Below are 6,216 nucleotides of genomic sequence, written 5' to 3'. Positions count from 1 at the left end.
AGACCTCTAAGCCTTGGCTCGAATTACTGCCCATTGCTTATAGATTTTGACCTCAGTTTTGTTATTTCCTATGTTAACTTGAGAGGTTCAGCAGGCACTCAGGAACTATAGGGACCAGCACCTCTTCCAGGCCAACCCCTCTACACATTGTAGCCCCCTAAAGTCGGGACCAAGTATTGTTAGAAGCCTAGAGAAGGAAAAGGCGGGGGGTGGGGGAGTGTCCCTGACAGCCCAGTTGTCAGGCTTCAGAGAATCAGAAGCTGGGCCCCTTCCCTCGAATCTAACCAGTTTCATTTAAGTCTTCACAGAACTCCCCCAGAAAGGAAGGTTCACCTGTTTCTGTAAACCAATTGACCTCTCTCTTAAGAGGTCTTGTTTTCCTCTCTCTCTCTTTTTTTTTTTTAAGCTGAGCCATCCTGCCACCTGTTGGCAGCTCAGTGGCTGCTCAGCTCAGGCCAGGAATCAAACCGCTGTTGCTCAGAGATCAAATTCTTGAGCGAGCTCTTAACTAACTGAGCCACTCGGCCGGCCCTTTTGTTTTCCTTTTTACTTGCACCCCACCTGAGACCCCCTTTTCAGAGTCCAGAGTGCTAACCATTACACAATGGAACCCTTGAGACCCCCTTTTCAATCTTAAGGATCCTAGTTGTGGTCCTTTCTCTCACCTTTCCTAGTTCCTTGACCTCCTGGTTCCTGAGCCTCTCTTGGTTACTCCCACTCTTAGGCTCCTTGATCACCTTGCTCCTCTTACTTTTTGGCCCTTTTTTGCTCAGTCTGCTGATTAACTTTATACAAAAAAACCATAGCCAAGTTACCGGTAGGCAAATAGGTCTTACCATGCTCTTACAAAAGCACCACTACAGCCCCCTCACCCAAAACTCTAATTAGGGACCCCAATCGATGCCCCCGCTCAGCAGGAAGCAGCTACAGAAGACTGACCACTGCCCCTTTTCCTAAAAATAGTTACCAGAGGGGGAATTTGTTAGGCCAGGAGCAGAAACCGCCTTACACCTGGAGAAACTGCCTGGAATGTATTGAAGAGAAACCATCTTATCTTAGAAGCCATCTCGCCTTCCTCCCTGCTTGTAACTGCTGGCTTGTATTTTTCACACAGGAGCCCATGATCAACAGACATGAACATTCTAGGACAACGGCATGGGAACCAGGATATGGAATAAGAGGTCATGGTCATACCCTGAAACCCTCAGTTGCGATGAATGATGCAACGAAAAGCCCCTGAAACATTGAAGACAAATATCCTTGTCTACCTCGAAACATCGAAGAACATCCTTGTTTATCTTGAAACATTGAAGAAGAATATCCGTGTTTACCCTGAAACATTAAAGAGGAACATCCTTGTTTACCTCTCCCTATAAAAACTCCATACCCCTTTTGCTTTGGGGGTTATAGTCTTTTCTAACCTGACCTCCCACTGCTCAAGCATACCAAATATATTCTAATAGACCAATTTTGGTCTCTGGCGACTCATTCCCCCAACCTTGCCTAACAAGTACCTTTGTAAGAAATAAAAATCAAGTAAGCAAATCTATCAGATCTTAAAACCAATTGTAAACATACAGCAGTTAAAGTAGTATATGAATATACCTAAAAAAATCAATCAACCAATCACAGAAGTCCACAAAGAGATATAAATAAATATGAGAATTTTGTCTCTGCTAAAAGAGCATATCAAATCAGTCGGAAAAAGATGAATTGTTAACAATTGGTATTGGAACACATGGGTAGCCATCTGGGAAAATCATAAACTGGGATCCTTACCTTTTTATTTATACCAAAATAAATTCCAGTTGGATCAAAGATTTAAGAGTTAAAAATGAAGGGCCGGCCGAGTGACTCAGTTGGTTAAGAGCGTGAGCTCTGAGCGACAGGGCCACAGATTTGATTCCCACATGGGCCAGTGAACTGCACCGGAGCTGAGCTGCCACTGAGCTGCCAACAGGTGGCAGGATGGCTCAGCTGGTGAGAGCACGTGCTCCTAACAACGAGGTTGCCGATTTGACTCCCACATGGGATGGTGGGCTATGCCCACCTGCAACTAAGATTGAACACAGCACCTTGAGCTGAGCAGCCGCGAGCTGCTGATGGGTGGCTGGATGGCAACTGGATTTGGAGCTGAGCTAGCTGGCGCCCTCCACAACTAAGACTGAAGGACAACAATTTGGCTGTTCCCCTTCCCCAATTCCCCCAATAAAATCTTAAAAAAAAAAAAAAAGTTAAAAAATGAAATCATATAAATATCCTAAGAAAATACAAGAATGGTTTATTTATATTCTTAGAGTGGGAAGGCCATTTTAGGCATAACATAAAATCAAGAAGCCATAAAAAAAAATAAGGATAAATTTGAACACACAAAAATTAAAACTTTTCACATGGAAAATATTTTAAAAGACCAAAGAAAAACTTGGGGAGAAATGGTTTCAATACATAATATGATGAGGCTGGCTCTTTTAATATTTATATACTTAAATATTTAATGTCAAAGACCAAGTATCCATTAGGAAGGTGCACAGGGATATGACTCATCAGACCACAGAAAGAGAGCTACAAATAGTTGTTTCAACACATTAAAAAAGTTATTCAACTTCATTCATAAGTAAGCCTTGCCAATTAAAACAACAATGAGAGTCTACAGAGACAAAGAAAATAGCTTCAGGCCCAGAAGGCATCCTCAGTGAGTTCTTCCAAATACTGACAGAAGAAAAACACCAGTCTTACGCAACCTCTTCCAGAGAACATAAAAGAAGAAATGTTAACTTTTAATTAGACCACGATAATCTTGAGAACAAAACCTGACAAAGAATTTTCATAGAGGAACAGTAGAAGGCGATTTTATTCATGCACAGAGATGCAAAACTTCTAAACGAAATAGGAGCAAACCAAATTCAATATATAAAAAAAAGAATTCATAACCACTAATTCTGGGTTTATTCTGCAAATGCAATATCGGTTGAACATTAGAATATCAAGCAATGCAATTCATCACATTAACACACTAGCAGAATAAAGAATAAAAATCATTGACCATCTCAATAAATGCAAAAAAGCATTTGATAAAATTTCTCAACTTTCACAATAAAAATTCTTAGAAACTAGAAATGGAAAGAACGTTCCTTAATCTGATATATTGCAGCTACAATTTATCAGTAAATGTATAGTTCATGGTAATACATGAAAAACCTTCCTTTTGTAGATGGAGACTTTTGAGATAAAGATACATGTCTTAGCTTTCATTTCCTTTCAATAGTGTAAAGGGAAGCCCTTGTCAGTGCATAAGATGAGAAAATAAATAAAAGGCATAGGATTGAAAAGAAGGACATAAAATTGTCATTATTTGTAGATACTCAACAGATAAACTGTTTGAAATAGGCCAATCTAACAAGATCACTGGAGTCAAGGAAAATATACAAAAATCGATGATATTTCTACATACTAGCCACAAATAGAAAACACCTTTTTGAATTGAAATGACTTAACGATAGCATAAAAGTAGTCAAAGCCTAGAAGTTAAACTAAAATTGGGATCCAAGACCTCTACACTGAAAACTACAAAATATAACTGAAAGAATTTAAAGAAGACCTAAATAAATGGAAAGTTATACTATGTTCAGGGACTAGAAGGCGTAATATTGTGAAGATGCCAATTCTCTCCACTGTAGATGAAAGAGGGGCCACATACTAAATCTGACAAGCTCAGGGGAGGCCAGCATGGCAGGCCCTATAAACTCAGAGACTGAAATTAACCACATAGGATGGTCTGAACATAAAAATTCCTAACAGCGGGTCATGGCCAGTAGTCATTTCCTTGGCCTGTAGCTTCCTTGACAAAGATCAATCTTTATCTTCAGTGAGCCTATTATCTTTTTGCATCTAAGATAACATACCCTTGAAATGTCAGTAATCTGTTTTTCTGGTCCCCTCAGGGCACCAGACTACAGAACCCCTCATTGTTATCTTGTTCTTCAAGTAGTCTCTATGTGCTGTAAAATGTTAATTGTTAACTATCCTGTATCCACCAATGTAAAAGAAGTGTGTGTCTCTTCATTTTTATCCAATCCCAGAGATTTCCCTGCTTTGCTTTCTCCCACCCCCTTTCTACCACCCATGGATTTTATGCAACCCTCTTTACATCTCCTCCTTTGATTCTAATGTATAAAATAAGCTGGAAAACTACCATTTTCCAAAGGATTTTCTTAATCCGTTGAGATTTTGCTTCCCAGCAATTGTCATCAGTTTGGCTCAAATAAAATCATCAAACTTCTCTACAGGTTTGGACGTTTCTTACATTTACACCACATTCACCATATAGATTCCATGCAACCCTAATCAAAATACTAAAAAGTGGGGTCTTTTTGTGTTTTCTTTGTGGAAATTAACAAGCTGATTCTAAAATTCATATGGAAACACCAAGAAGCTATGGACAAGAGAGCACTGACTCTACAAGTCTTATATAAAGTACAAGACCAAGCAAAACTAATCTGTGCTGTGAGAAATTAACCTGGGAGGAGGGAAAATGCAGGGGGGGGGCACGTGAGGTGGGGTTGGTGCTGTTCAGCATCTTGACCTGGATGGTGGTTAATGGTTAACTGGGTATGTTCACCTTGGAATAATTCATGAAGACATACCCTGAGAATGCACTTTTTTGCATACAACTTATACTATATTAATTTTAATTTTTTTATATAGCTGGAAATTTGTACTCTGACAAACATCTATCTCCCCTTTCCTTCCACCCCTGAGCCCCTGGTAGCCATCATTCTACTCTGTTTCTATGAGTTTGGCTTTTTTAGATCCCACTTTATAAATGAGATCATGCAATGTTTGTCTTTCTCTGTCTGACTTATCTCATGTACCATAATGCCCTCAAGGTCCACCCAAAAAAAGGTCCTATTTGTTATAGGTGGCAGGATTTCCTTTTTTCTCATGGATGTACAATATTCTATTGTATATATAAATCACACTTCTCTAACCATTCATCTGTTGGTGGACATTTAGATTGTTTTGATATCTTAACTATTGTGAATAATACTGCAACAAACATGAGAGTGCAGATATTTTTTCAATATCTTATTTTCATTTCCTTTGGATATACAAGGTAGGACAATTAAGTTCACGAACTCATCCTAGACAAAGTGTTATATACCTCATTGCTGAATATCACTGCAGTCACCTTCAAAGTACTCCCCTTGGGAAGCTATGTACCGATGCCTAGTCCAGCGCTTCAAAGCAATTTTGGAACTCTTTTACTGGAATGGCCAGCAGAGCTGTTGTCATATTACCCTTGATGTCCTAAATATCATCAAAATGTCTTCCTTTCAATATTTCCTTTATCTTCAGGTAAAGAAAGAAGTCATTAGGGACCAGATCAAGTGAATAGGGAGGGTGTTCCAATACAGTTATTTGATTACTGGCTAAAAACTCCCTCGCAGACAGTGCTGTGTAAGCTAGTGCACTGTTGCAATGAATTGTTGGAGAAAAATTCGGGTCGTCTAACTTTTTCATGAAACCTTTTCAGCACTTCCAAATAGTTTACTGTTTGTCCAGTTGGTACAAATTCTATTATCAAAAAAGGTTAGCAACAGCGTTGCAACAAGCTCACGAACTTAATTGTCAGACATTGTATACTCAGAGTGGGGTTGCTAGATTATATGGTAATTCTATTTTTAATTTTTTGAGAAACCTCCATACCGTTTTCCATAGTGGCTGCACCAAATTACATTTTTCACATACAACTTATACTAAATAAAATTTAAAGATATCACATTTATGTCAGTCCGAGTTTAATCTGAGAAGCAGGAGCCCCAACTGTGAGAGCTGGTCAAGGGTATTGTCTTTGACTTGATGTTGGAGCTTGAGGTCCATGTGGCAGGGAGTTGAGGCAGGGGAAGATGGATGTAAAATGAAGAGAAAGATCCAGAGCTGGCTGGCATCCCCAGTGTGGGCTGGAGCCCATGAGGATAGGCTGAAACCCATGTCTCTTCTTGTTACCAAGGGCAACAATATTTCTTGCAAAAGCTGAAAGCCTTCATCACACACCTGGACCAAGAGTCTGAGAAGCTGGGCCGGCCGAATGGCTCAGTTGGTTAAGAGCGCGAGCTCTGAGCAACAGGGTCACCGGTTTGATTCCCACATGGGACAGTGAGCTGTGCCCAAGCTGAGCTGCCGCTGAGCTGCCAACAGGTGGCAGGATGGCTCAGC

This window comes from Hipposideros armiger, unplaced genomic scaffold (genome assembly GCF_001890085.2).
Source record: "Hipposideros armiger isolate ML-2016 unplaced genomic scaffold, ASM189008v1 scaffold_443, whole genome shotgun sequence".
NCBI classification, from domain to species: domain Eukaryota; kingdom Metazoa; phylum Chordata; class Mammalia; order Chiroptera; family Hipposideridae; genus Hipposideros; species Hipposideros armiger.
Note: the sequence above shows the minus strand (reverse complement) of the source record.